Source organism: Pteropus medius, unplaced genomic scaffold (genome assembly GCF_902729225.1).
Source record: "Pteropus medius unplaced genomic scaffold, Ma_sr-lr_union100, whole genome shotgun sequence".
NCBI classification, from domain to species: domain Eukaryota; kingdom Metazoa; phylum Chordata; class Mammalia; order Chiroptera; family Pteropodidae; genus Pteropus; species Pteropus medius.
In genome coordinates, this window is record NW_024352786.1 from 9,522,740 (window position 1) to 9,537,142 (window position 14,403).

Here is a 14,403-nt window from a genome sequence, read left to right on the forward strand (position 1 = left end):
CACTGTAGCACAAAAGCAGCCATGGACAATATGTAAAGATGTAGCTCTGTTCCGATAACTCTTTATTTATGAAAACAGATGGGCTGGATCCTGGTTGAGAGAATTAAGTGTGATGCTGAAAAGAAAACCCTGATATATAAGGTTCTCTGGTATACTGTAGGGACTCAAACATTGTTCATTGTCCCTCCTCCTTGCAATTTATTCCTTTGGACTGACAGGTCACAGAGATACACGCAGACACTCTATCTCTCTAGAGGGGATCACAGTCCATTTGGGGTGACAAGACATAGAAAAATAAAGAGAGCAATATTAGGATTTTGCAAGTGCCCATAGTAAAGGAAACAGAGTAACCAATAGGAACTGAGCGAAGGGAACAGCTGCCACAGGAGAAATGGTTATGATTAAGTGAGGAAAGGAGAAAGGACTTGCAGGTAGGGAATCCAAAGAAGAGGGGATGCTCTAAGTATTATCAGAGGAAACCAAATGAAACTGTTTGTCTGGAGAAGAGCGGGTACATGTGAAGAGTAATGAAGGTCAAGTTTAAGGGGATATGTAGGGGAGCTGAATGTCAGGTTCCGGAGTTTACATCTTATTCCCTAGATGTCAATCAATGTGATACTGAGGGTTTTTGAAGAGAACAGAGGAGGCATTCAACAGATGTTTGTCGAATGAATTAATACATCTGAAGGAACTTGCATGATGATTGGGCAGAAAATGACAGCCAAATGATCAGGGCATGAGGATTCAGACCAGGGTGATGGTAGTTAGGACCAGAAAGACACTGTGAAGGAAGAACTGACATGGTCTGATGACTGAAGTACAGTTAACAGAGAGGACTAGTTAGAGATGATGATAAAGTTTAAGTCTAGTGGCCAGGAGAACAGTGTTGCTGATGTTAGAATAAAGGATATCAGGGAGGCAGCTTTTTGGAAGAAACATCAAGTAGAAATGATTACTGCAAAGAGATGGGCTTGGGAAAGAAATGGAATCTGGAAGCAGAGATTTAAACATCAACCTCATTAAGTGATGGCTTATGAGAATGAATGAAATCTTGATTCTGGATGAGATTTGAAGATCAAAATAATGACCTGATATAGGGACAGAGTCAGAGACAAGGGTCTCTCTCGAAATCCCACAGGGGTTTCCCTGCTTCACCCCAAATATTATGGCAATAAAAGCTCTGAGATATTGGCAAGTTCCCACAGCATTTTTTAAAATCTAAAAACAAAGATCAGGAAAAAATTAGATAAATTAGATAAAAATTAGATTAAAAAAATTAGATAAATCTTGTGATTCTGGTGTCCAGAAACTTCTTTCATATAATCCTGAAGAAAAAACACTGAATGTGAACTTCTGAACTATTTAAGTTCTGATATGTAGGCCAAATAGAAAGTAAGCTCATTGAGTTCAGTGAATACAAGACATTGTCACCAATAATGATAAAATAACTCTAACATTCTCAGGGCTTTTTCAAATGTGCTTAATTTAATCATTACTTTCAGATATAATCCTAATTTGTTGCTTTGTTAAATCGATGCAATTTTATGGTGAATCTTGAACAATTCCCAGGAGGTCTCAAGTTGACATTTTTCTCTTGCACCTGAGTCACTTTTCTTGCTACTGCTGTGAGGAAGGGAATTCCCCCTGACTAGAAAGAGGAGTGGTCCATGGAGCAAGAACAAGAGAAATCAATCCTTCTAGAATAGAGTCGTCATTATATTTTCTTTAAATAAAGTGGGAAAAGTGTTATCCAGAGGCATTATAATCTGGCCATGTTAGACACCAACTCCCTATTAAAATGGTGAGTTACAGAGAAAGCGTTACCAACTGAAATAGTTTTTAAAGAGGTTCTTCATTTTCTATTTGCTGTTTATCTATTTCTTGAAACCAGTGAGATACATAGTACTTGTATCATTGCGGAGTCAACATTTTTTCTTGGGAATATATAACAGTGAAGGAATCATAGAATTTTTAAATCTAGCTCCAGAGCTTGCTTAGTTCATATTTCTAAGTTTTTTAAAAGGAGAAAACTCAGAACCAGAGAGGCTGAATGACTAAAATTGACTCGGCAAGTAAGCGGGGAAAACAGGTCCAAAACTTCGAGAGATTCAGTTTGGCTGTGGGTGGATTATCTTTCCGTGATGGGAATTTGTAAAGAACATTTAAACCACTATCACCAGAAACACTAAAGATGAAGGACTTATGTTGAGAATGTATCCACCCTGCCCATCTCCTAACATTTTTCAAGGGTTGAGACAGTGGCAGAAAGCTCTGTTAGAGATCTGGTGACTTCAGGTGGGGAAAGCAGCAATCCTAAAAGGGCCAGGCATAATCCCTTTCACTGGGAACACCGAGGGGACCGAGAGCCAGCCCTGAGACCTTGATAATGCCCGAGTTTGATCAAAGGGCTGGAGCACACAATCCCTGGGAACAGGAAGGCTGACAAAGGGGGAAGGGCCTTTGTCCTTGGTGCCCGGAGGCCTGGAATCCGGATGCCTTGGGGGGCAGGGCTGCTGGCCATTCTTCTCCCTGCCCTCTGCTGGTCCCCACACCAAGAGATTGGTCAGAGCCTTGCCCACTCCCCACCCTCAGACTCCTAACAGTTTTCTTCAAGGGATTAATTAAAAGAACTTCCCCAGTCCTACAAGCTTCGCTTGAATTTTTGCTCTTTAATTCTGCAATTGGTAAAGGTAAGCAATCCAATTTAACTCTTTGAGTCTTTCTCTCACCATGTTGTTTCCTAAACAAATATTTCATGTACCATTTAGATCACTTTCTTGACCTTGTTGTTTCAGGTGCCTGATAATTTTGGGCTAATGACCATCTGGTGAGCACACTGGTCACTGTGTGCTTCCCCTTCCTCATTCTCCCCAGTAGCTTTCCCTGGGCTCATTTTTGTCCTGGCCTCTTCCCCATTAATTGCTTTCCCCCTGCAGCCTTTCGTTATCAAAGTATCTACTCTGGAGTATCTACGTCTGCAAACTGATTGTTTTCATTTTTGAAAGTCTCCAAATACAGATTGCAGCCTTAAAGCTTATCTTAGATAAGCTTTAAAAAATTATAATGATCTTTGGTGCACGCACACACATACACGCACAGAAATGAGTTAGAAAAATGTGCTTTGGACCCACCCACATTCTTAGAAGCACAGGATTTCAGTGATGAAAGGGCTTTATGCACTGCTTTTTGGCTCTTACAGCAATGGTACTACTGATGCCTGCCCTGCTGCTTTACAGACTTTGGAGAAGGATATCTAGTCAGTCAAAGAGATATGTAGAGATATAGAAAAAGTGCCTTCTGAAGTCTTTTCAGCTGACTGGAGGCATTTTAGAGATCTAGTCTAGTGGAAGGTACTGCATTATCATAGAATGAGGCAATTCGATCTGATAGTAGCTTACATAGGTCTAGTCATAAAGTAAAGTGTTTAGAATACTCAAGAAAGAGGAAAATGGACTGGGTCTCTGAAGATGAGTGACACTGGATTTAGGAAGATTCTTCCTTTGACTTTTTTTTTTAAAAACTCCTAAATTTCAGATATATTTAACAACGTTATGAGCCAAGTTCTGTGCCCCCCAAAATTTATATGTTGAAGTCCTACCTCCCAATACCTCAGAATGGGACAATATTTGGAGATAGAATCTTTAAAGAGGAAATTAAGTTAAAATTAGGTGACCAGAGTGGTCCCTAACCCATTAAGACTGGTATCCTTATAAGAAGAGGAAATTTGGAAGCAGACACGTCCAGAGGGAAGACCACGTGAAGACAAAAGGAGAAGATGCCATCTGCAAGCCCTGGAGAGAGGCCTCGGATGAAACCAGTCCTGCCCACACCTTGATCTCAGACTTCTGGCCTCCAGAACGGTGAGAAAATAAAATTTTGTTATTTAGCTGGTCTGTGGGACTTCATTATGGCAGCCCCAGTAAACATACAAACATTGCTATTTCAAGACGGCATTAGTCGTAGATGGACAATGAAATTAGAGAGCAATTTCTGGGCAGGAAGTGGTTCTTCTATCCCCGCGTGAGTTTTCAGAGACAGAAGAATTGCTTGTTGACAAGAAGTAGATACTCAATATGTGTTCATTGGCACCTACTTCACGACAGTCACCATGCTAGGCCAGAAACAGAGACTCAGAAGCCGATGGCTGTGTTTAGTTTCTTCTAGATGAGATTAGTACCTCAAACTGGCAACTGAGGACGATGGGTCTCGGAGACAATCTCCTCTCCAGGATCTAATGGCTACATTGCAATAAGACTTTTCTTCTTTAGTTACTCCACTGAATCCTAAAGTATTCGTTTTATGTAGGTCAAAAAAGTTGAACGAAACGCAGTGTGGTATGCTGGATTGCATCCTGGAACAAGAAAAGGACATAAGTGAAAAAACTGATGAAATCCAAATGAAGTAGTTCAGTTAATAATAATGTATCAGTATTAATTTCTTAGTTTGCCAAATGTATCATGACTGTGTAACACATTAACATTACAGGAAACGGGGGTGAAAATATACAGAAACCCTTTATACAATTTTTCAAACTTTTCTATAAATCAAAAATTATTCCAAAATAAGAGTTTATTTTTTAAAAAAAATATTTGAATATTGGCAATTTTACTAATAGATTAAAGCCCAGATGCACTGGCTATAAAGCAGGCTGATTCGACTTTTTAATTATACAGTAGTAGCATTTACATTTGAAATTTAAGTGTGCTTTAGCTATAGATGTTTTAAAATAATTGGTTAACTATTTTACCTTGGCAGCTCTGACCCTGGATGCCTGGCTAGTCTAAGGAAGAGTAAGAATTAACTGAGCTGACCTTCAAAGAGAGACCCCCAGAGGCCGTTATTGACGGACAATCTTCAATGAGACCTGCTGATGGAGCTTCTCTCTCTCTCCTCTGATTGGACAAAGATAAACTCAGTTTTCTGAGGACTCCATGCTGTTGAAATGACTGACTCCCTCTGCTCTTCTTGGTGGGCACCCAACATGGCCTCATTCCAAGAGAAATTATTACTTTCAAACCCCTTCATTAGCTAAGGATCCCTCCTTTCTTCCTCTTCGGGTAATGAGAAGACAGAAGATTGTGCTATATCTGTTTTAGAGGAGTCTGAATTCTCATTGTAAAGGAAAAAGAACCTGCTTCTGTACCAGTGGAACTAGAAAATTAATTCTTAGACCAATGCCACATGAGAGACTTGTTTTGTTTGGCTGACAAGCATTAAAAAATTTTAAGGATTATTTGCCATACTTTTAAGGAAGGCTTCACAAAAGTAATGATATTTGGCTTCTCCTGAACAGTTACAAGTTCTACATAAAAAATGTTGATTGGAGCTGAGAAGCCACTGTGCCTTCTCAAGGGGCCAAGTGCTCTTCATTCTCATAGTTTACGTACATTTGCGACTTGCCCAAATTTAGGCATTTGCATTTGCAGTCTTGGTTTAGATCAATGTCTTTCTAATTCCAGATCATGACCCCTTTGTGAATCATGAAATCAGTGTAGTGGATAACCAACATCGAAGAAGGAAAATGAGAAAGAGGAGGAGGAAAGGTAAGAACAGGAAGAGAAACTAAGTGTTAGTATTACTTTATGAAACTGTAGTTTCGATTGTGTTTGTGTGTGTTTACACTAGGTTACAAAATAAATATATTTTCTCCTGTGAGTTGCAATAAAAAGTTTGAAAGCTAAGACTAATGAAAATTTAAATAATCCAATTTGTTGTTAACTAGTTAGTTTGCCATATTTGCTTACTTGTTTTTGTTTTGTTTTCCCTTAAATTATCTGGGCGGGGCGGGGGGGTTGTGGGAACGGTATTGTTATATAAGCATAACTACAGAATTTATACAAACATGATACTATGGATCTCTATGAATGCTGTAGAAGATTTTTAATAAAAAATTAAAGCATCTTATTGAAATGAAAAAAGAGATAAATCTCCTTGGTGTTTCTAAGACCTATCATTCACCAGATTGCGGAGTTGTATGGTTTTAAGTTAGATCATATTAAATAACAATTGGATTTGTTTTCAGAGGTTATTTAGGGCAACTGATACTCTAGACTTGATAAGCACTGTCCAGTAGTACTTTCTATAAGTGTAGAAAATTCTATATCTGCCCTGCTCAATATGGTAACCACTAGCTCTTTAACCACATATGGCTCTTTAGTATTTGAAATGCAGCCAGGGTGACTGAAGACCACACATGGGTAGAGGCTGCCATATTAGATATCATAGCCCTAGACTCTAGGACTAGTATCTTGAAAGAAGGGTGGCTCTCCTTCTTTCTTGTTTTCCACACTAAAATGTCTGATGAAATTATTTTATTTGGGCAATGCACACCAAAGAGTGAGGAAGGCTAACATTAAGTCTGCCGCGCACTGTTTACATTTTTTTGGTCCAGATTATTGCTAAAGACAAATGATCCAACTTCTAAACATGAACCCTCTGAGTTCTTATCCCCGCTGAAGTATGGTTTTGTAAATTAAAGATTGCTTGAGGCAGGTTATTTGATTTTGAGCTATATGAGTTAAAAACTATAATCATTATAATAGTAGTGATAAAAATAATAAAAATAGTCTCAAGAAGAGCCGTCACTTATTAACTGTTCACTATGTACCTGGCACCGTGATAAGTACTTTGTATACCTTATCCCACTTATTCACATTAATCCTATGAGATAGGAAGTATTAGCCTATATAAGGAAACTGATGCTTACGAAGGTTAAGTAACTTACAAGGTCACTTGGGTAGTGAGTGAATGAGCCAGAATGTGAATCCAGTACTGTCTAGCTACAAATCCCTTATCATCACCATTATGGTGTCCTAGATGATGCTAGTCAGTTGTTTTTTCCATCAGCCCATTATTTCCTTCATAAAAACTTGGCCAAGATGAATTATTAATAATTTCTGTGATTCTCAGGCATATACTCCTCACTACAACCCCCTATCGTAGATGTTGCTTTGACGACACTGTAGGAATGTGTCTGTGAGCTTCATTGGGACCTAAGCATTTTTTTTTTGTTTTTACTTTGGGGCTCCCTTCCTCCATAATATTAAACATATCTTGCTCTATTGGTCTAAAGGCAAATATATTAGTATTCTATATGAAACCATTTTCTCTAACTAAAAAGTTTTTTTTTCTGGTTTTAAAGAAGTTGAAAGATTTTCATGAGCCCTATGGTAGACAGAATAATGGTCCCTCAAAGATGGCCACATTCTAATCCCCAGAACCTGTGAATATGTTACTTTATGTGGCCAAAGGAACCTTGCAGGTATGATTAAGTCAAGAATCTTGAGATGGGAAGGTTATTCTGTACTATGTGAGTGGACCCAGTAAAATCCCAAAGGTCTTCTCCTAAAGGAGAGTCAGTGAAGGAGATGTGATAACAGAAACAGAATGTCAGAGTGATCACCTGAGCAAGACTCAACTGACTTTGAAGATAGAGGGGCCCTCAGCTAAGGAACGCAGGTAGCATAGTGCATGGCACCACCAGTGTGTAATGAAGGAAAGACAGAAATCAGGAGAATTCTTTTCACACGTCCAAGGAATCACAGGATTAAAATAGGCTGTGAAAGAGACTTCAAGTTCAACTATTGAACGGCCCTTCCTCCTCCTAAATAGTCACCCATCAATGTCTAGAAGCCCATTCTTTGCTCCAAGAATGCCCAGTGCCAAGGAAATTGTTGGCTGGAACTGTATGCTTTCACCAATGTTTGTAGTTCTGGTGCTCTGCAGAATCCACCTTTGGAGGAGGGTGAGCAGCATTCTGGAGAAGCTGCCTGAATATGAAGAGAAACAGAGTGAAAGGGGGATGAGCTGAAAGAGGTAAGTGTACAGACAGGTCTAAGATGCCAAGAGAGGAGAATATGAGAGAAGAGAGAGAGAGAGAGAGAGAGATACTACAAAAATGAAGAGAGATGTTCACAGAAAAAAGGAAGGAAGGAAGGAAGGAAGGAAGGAAGGAAGGAAGGAAGGAAGGCTGAAGAAGGAAGGAAGGAAGGAAGGAAGGAAGGAAGGAAGGAAGGAAGGAAGGAAAATGGGAAGGAAAAGATAGATCTGGGATTTGAAGGGATTCAGAAGGAAAGATAGAAGGTAGAGGAGGAAGAGAGACAAAAAGCAAAACCAGTAGTAGGTCTAAAAGTAAACTTCCTTTCTTTGCATAACTGATGCTGAGTACAGAGCTGAACTTTACAGGCTGGAGGCCATTGTGACCATCAATCCAAGCTTCACACTGCGTGCCATGGTCGGTAGGAGTTGTACATATGGGACAATGGCAAAACACAGCCTGAGAAATGAAGGGGCTCCCATATGGTCAGGGAATGCATTTTCCCTGCTCTTTTTACACAAAGCTGCTATTGACATCAAAGTGGCTCCCTGTGACCCATGATGTTTACCGCCCAGGTGTGGAGGCCTCCATTGCTGTGTCAGGCCATTTTTGCAATTGTTTGAACCTGTTACCTTAAGGAGAATAGGCTATATGTCCAAAATTGTACATAATTTCTATGTTTTCTGGGTGTGGATTACTGGTTAGTTTAATGCCTATAGCCAGTTTGTTTCAGGAGACCTTTTTACCTCTTAATGTTACCTCGTAAAGAACTTTAAAAAAAGGAGATATTTCTTTAAAATTATATATATAACCAACATTTTGAATATGAACATATTGAATATGGAAGCATTTTGTGGGTATACACACATATCTATACATATATGTATACACTCATAATACTTCCATATTCAATTTCTGGGAAACCGAGAACAAAGCATTACAGGGTGTTTTTCAATAATCAGGTTCCCAATTTCATTTCTATTTTTATTTTTTTAAAAAGAGTACATCTCACAATGAGACATATTTCATAGCTCTGCAGATGATTACCTAGAACTACACTTAGATGGACCCTCTCATGGTTTTTAATTTTACCTTTCAGTTGACTTTTACCCAAATAATCATTCATTTCCATAGGCTTTACCCAGAGAATTTTTTAAACCAGTTTTGCTCATGCGACTTTTAAATGTCTTCCCCAAATTGTGTTTGGCATGTTGATATTCCCCAGGGCCTGGGTTTTTAGCTTCCTCAGCTTTTTCTTCCTCTGATGACACGAGGTCATCTCTCAGCCATGTCTGGCCTTTAGGTGTTATGACCAGCTCTGTTTTATGTTTTTCATACTATTCACGTTTCCACCTTGGCTTAGGGACTGAGATATTATTCCTTTCTCCTTCTCCGTTTCCTCCTCCTTCTAAATGGGTCTTTACTTTTCATAGAGGATGGCATGTAATCTTTGTCGCTTTGGGTGTCGATCCTGTGCATAGATGAGCAAACAGGACAGCGAGTTACAGGGCTTCTCAATCTTCATTTTACATTTATTTCTATTCCTTCTGCCCTGAAGTTAGAGGACAGAGAGCTGATATGCTTTAATCTTCTCTTGGACAATTTATTTAACAAGTGCCAATATCGTACATACCATATACAAGGCATTCGTGCTCAGTTTTCCAAATATTAATTAATTCAATCCTCTGGACAACCTTATGAGGATGGTGTTATGATTCTTTATATTTTATAATTGAGGAGAGGATGGTACAAAGAGGTGAGTCACTTGCACATAGTCACACCTCTGGTAAACAGGAAGGTTGGGATTCAAATCCAGACAATCAGGTCCTGTACTCAAGCTGTTAGCCACTCCATTAGAAAAAAAATGGGGCATGGGTTTCTTGCTTTGAGATGTCTCTGATGAGTGAGTTTCTAGGACTAACACCAATTTTGTCTCTGTTTATATTAAACCCAGGTGCTTTTCCCACCTAAAATTCTTTATAAAAAGTATTACAACTCATAGCAAATGCAGAGTCCTGTACTCCTGCTCAGATATTTTATTTGCGTCTTTCCTCTTTTTAGGCCAAGTCAGATGGGCTGAGTTCATGGTTATGGGAAGTCTGACTGCATTTGTGTTTCTTTTCACCATGTTACTCCCATCACCTCTGTCTGGTAATTTTTCATAAGTTTTTTCAACATGTAATGCCTGATTTATGTTTTGAAAGCCACACCCTTTTCAACAAAATAGAGACAGATGTCATACATAAATGAAAGGTGACCTTTACCCATGAAAAGAATTTTGATGAATTGCAGGAAGTAATGTACTGTGCAAGGAAAATAGTCTTTTGATCTTCTTCTTCTTTTTTTTTTAATGTAAATCACTTCCCATGAAGAACAACCTGAGTCTAATGAGGTTCTTTAAGTGGAGACTACAAAGACCCCTTTACAAAGAGTATTAGAGCATAATTCCACTTGTGCTGGTCTCTGATTTACTCCTACTAATGGGGTGTGTGTACTGGGGTGACAGGAGGAAGCTGGAGGGTCTAAGAGGAAATTACTGAAAGCGTTTAGTTTAGTCAATGAATAGTTCTGAATTATAGAACATGAGCTAGAGTCTCCATTGCAATGGTTTCACACTCTGGACTGGGACTCCTTAGCCAACTCTGAGATCAGTGTTGAAAGAAATAGAAAAATAAAAAGGCAGAGGAGAATAGAAAACATCAGAATGCACGACACCGAGTAAGGATAGACGGTGTTCTGTAAAACTCGACTAAATGTGTGTTTACCGAATGTGTAGACCAAGTCGCAATGTAAAATGTATCTCTGACTGTGTACTCTGTTCAAAAAAGGTTTGAAAAACTCTGATGTGTAGAATAGAACCAATCACAGCATTTACTCTACCTTCTGAGAACTTAAACTACAAGCCAAAAATGACAATTCTTAACGTTCTAAAATTATTAGGGGAAATTTATCCATATGATTCCACGGGGAGGACTAAGAGGGGTCATTTGTAATAGGAGTAAGTGACCCTACTCTTCTCGTCAATGGGAGTGCCTTTCCGAGGTGAAGTCAAAGAATTATGAAGGGAGAGGTCAGAGTCCAAGGAGATGTGAAGCAGGAGCTGTTCCGACCTCACGGGCTGGGAGGACAAAGACCTAAGTTGCAAATGTCTAATAAATGTCAATTGTGAAAATATTCTGGTAAGGGTGAAGGAACAGGTTCAGGTTCACGGTACCCATTTCGCTTTTACGAAAGACATACATTAGTACCCACTTTCCCTAATCAATAGAAAACCGAAGGGGATTTTCGCTTTTACTAAAAAAGGCGACAAGAGAAAATAGCGTTCATCATGTTTGGCCGCAGTCATTGTAGAGACAGCAGCACCCCAAGCAGTGAGAGTAGCATTCCAAGCTCCTTCTCTGGGAACTACACTCCGCACCCCAGTCTCAAGCTGCAGAGCTTTCAACTATGTCTGTGAGTATCTGTGCTTTTCTTCAATTTATTCTGTGTGTCCCTTAGTAACATGTGTCCTAAGGTATCAGAAAAGCCTAAGAGAACTCATATGGTGTTACATTTAAAGTAAAACTGAACCTAACTAAGCATTTCATTCCTCATAAACAAAATAAAGACGCTGCATACGTTGAACTTGCCTTGGTCCACCATTTGTACTACTTACATGCAAAGAGAAAGAATCTTGAAAGCTGAGGAAGTTACTTTGATTCTGCTAGTAGGGAAGTGGTTTCTCCAGTAACAGATAGAATGGAAAGTCTGTTGCTTGAGAGGACCGATGGATGTACAAAGCGGATGTGTATTTATCATATCAGTCTTGCTTTTATTATATATTAGGGTTATTTTAGGCTTTATGTGTTATTCGGTATGATTTGGTAGATTATTTTGGGGGGGGTCTGGAAAATGCTCAAAACTTTTTTCATATAAATTATATAAATTAATGATAATTGCTTCTTCACTTTACGCTATTTGCCTTGCAAAAGGTTTCATACGAACGCTCTACTCTCAGACAGGAAAAACTTGTATACGGGAGAGAACAGGGTGAAGAATTTGGGTCTAGAGGAGCAAACTGATACCTATTGGCCAAAACTGAACATATATGTGTTTGCTTTGACTGGTCTTGTATTTTAAATATTAAGACAATCCCATAAAAATTGAGATTTCCAGTTTCTCTAGAAAAATCAGAAGACCTGGTACCTCTGAGTCTGCATTCATGCGTGGCAACAATTGGCAGGAGCAAGCAGTGAGCTGGGAGTCCCTCCTGAGCTGTCTCATGAAAGAGCCACCTACACACTTGGCTCTCTAAATTAAAATTAAAGTGCAAGTTCAGTTCCTCAGTTACAGGAGCCACATCACGTGTAGCTAGTGTCTACCACATTGAATAGCACAAGTATAGAACATATCATCATCATAGAAAGTTCAAATAGCCTTCCTTTTACACCCTGTGCCCCGACTAGTCACTGCTTTCTCGCTCTGGGCCAGCCCACTCCTTTTTGTTACCTGTCTCACTCTTTGGGTATTTCTAGTTGTAATTCCAATAACACAATACTTATGTTAGGTTGGCTGAAAAATCTGTGACTTAATCTTGGGAAACAAAACCTGTAGCAATTAACCACAGAAGTATCTTGAACTGAGTATGCGTGTATGTGTGTGTTTTCTTTGCAAAGTAAGGAGTGACATAAGAATTACAGAGACTGTATATTTGTAAATGGTGTCTCATAGAGTTATTAGAAGAAGCGTGAGTTTCAGTTATAATTGCTTACTATGGGGATAAACTATAGAAAAATAAACCTTATTTCCTGTTGTCTACTAATATAGATACCCAATAGGGTAGGTGGGATAGAACCCCCCCCCCAAAAAAATCTGATGAGAATAATTAACACTGAAGCAATGAATAACTTTTTCCTATGGAAAAAAGTTAACATCCTGTTATGATATATGTGGATAGGGCAACTTCTCCCTTTGCCCATACATAACAATATACAAGGGAGAACTGACAGTGATTGGGTTTATTTGATCAATGTAGGAAACCAGTTAAGGCAAATCAGATCTGAGAGAATCATTTGGCTTAAACTGTCTGACAATTCTAAATTAATCACATAATCATAAATATCCATATCATTTGTGCAGGCACTGTCATTAAATATTTATCTTTGAGCTCAGTAAAACATCATACACACACACACCTTTAATTTCCAAGAGCATAATGCAATTCTCAGGAATCTAAAAGGGAAGCATAACACTCTTAGAATTATTACATGTTAACAAATTTGGGATTCATGTTGTATTTTAGCAAATTTTAAGTGTCATTTCTTCCACCTTGGTTAACGTGCCTTGCTTAAAATTCTTTTACTGTGGAAATGCATGGAATATAAGAGGGGATCCTGAAAGAATTTTTTTTTAAAGCAAGAAAATTTTGTTTCTCAACCTGCATTTGTTCATTGTTATCACTACCTACATTTTTCCACGTTGACATATGAAAATAATTATTCCTCACTTCAGGAAGTCCATTTTTAAAAAGTCAGTTTGGCTTAAAAGGACCCAGCATCCTTAATAGGGTCATCCAGCCTAGGAGGCAGCTGGGCGGAAGCCCTGGCCTGGGGGTAATCTGTACTTTCCTGCTTTGTTACGTCTTAGCACTTGTGCTGGGGTCCAGGGAATAGAGACTGTGTCCCACCTGACAGAGGAAATATAAATGTCTGTCCCTACGAGCTGAGAATTGGCTTGCAAACAAAGGAGCAAAATCCCCAGGCATGGCTCTATTGGTCTTTCTGATAGTCGAGACCAAATGCTCCAACCCCAATGCCTTTTACACAGGAGCTGTAGAAAGGTCCCAGCACAGGATCAGGGGAGCTACTTTCTTGCCCCTGATGTGTGACCTTAGGTAAGTCTCTTAGCATCTTTGAGTTTCTGTTTGCTCAGGTGTATGGAGGGTTTCAACTGTACCAGTGTCCCTTTTGATAAGTATAAAAAACTCAAGTCCTCCTTGTTGGATTTATATTATGGTCACTGCAAAATTAATCTTTACCCTAAAACATCAATAGAATTAGGATTAACATTCTGCTTTGGTGAATAAAACAGAAAATATTAACATTTACCCACATGGTAGGAGTTAAGACTACTACTGAGCCCTACATCAGCACTTCTCAAATTGTAGTAGACAGAAGAATCATTTGGGGGCTTGTTTAAAGTGCAAAATCCTGGGTCTTTTCCCCCAAGAGATTCTACAGCAAGTTGTGGGTGGTGCTATGAACCCATATTACCAATCACGCCAGGTGATTCAGTGTCCAGAGGGGATGTTTTAAGATGTCTTGACCTTGGCTTTAAGTTTCAAGATACGCAGCAACCACATCTGTCTTGATCAGCATAGCTCCCCAGGGTACCCAGCACATAGTAGGTGCTCAGCGTTGCTCATATGCCTTCTTAATTTAACTCCTCCAAATGCTTTCTGGTCACATCCAAGAAGGATATGTCAAGCTTTCTTTTGGCAGCAATTGTTTTTATCTGCTTTATTCGCTGTTAGATGTTCAGCAGTGAAGATGTGCCTGGCACATTGTAGCTGCTCAATAAATAAAGAATAGATGGATCTCTATTACACC

At 39.1% G+C, this 14,403-nt stretch overlaps 1 long non-coding RNA gene across 2 annotated transcripts in view; it reads left to right on the forward strand.

Moving 5' to 3' along the window:
• Positions 1-3,066: 3,066 nt before the first annotated feature.
• LOC120591128 (uncharacterized) overlaps positions 3,067-14,403 on the forward strand; it is a 67,918-nt gene continuing 56,581 nt past the window's right edge. The window contains exons 1-3 of one of the 2 annotated variants that reach the window (XR_005649841.1): positions 3,067-3,860; positions 4,756-5,543; positions 7,726-7,799. This is a non-coding gene — a long non-coding RNA (uncharacterized LOC120591128). Of the gene's footprint in view, positions 3,861-4,755; positions 5,544-7,725; positions 7,800-14,403 lie in introns of those variants that run through there. The other variant, XR_005649840.1, reaches the window with a different exon arrangement.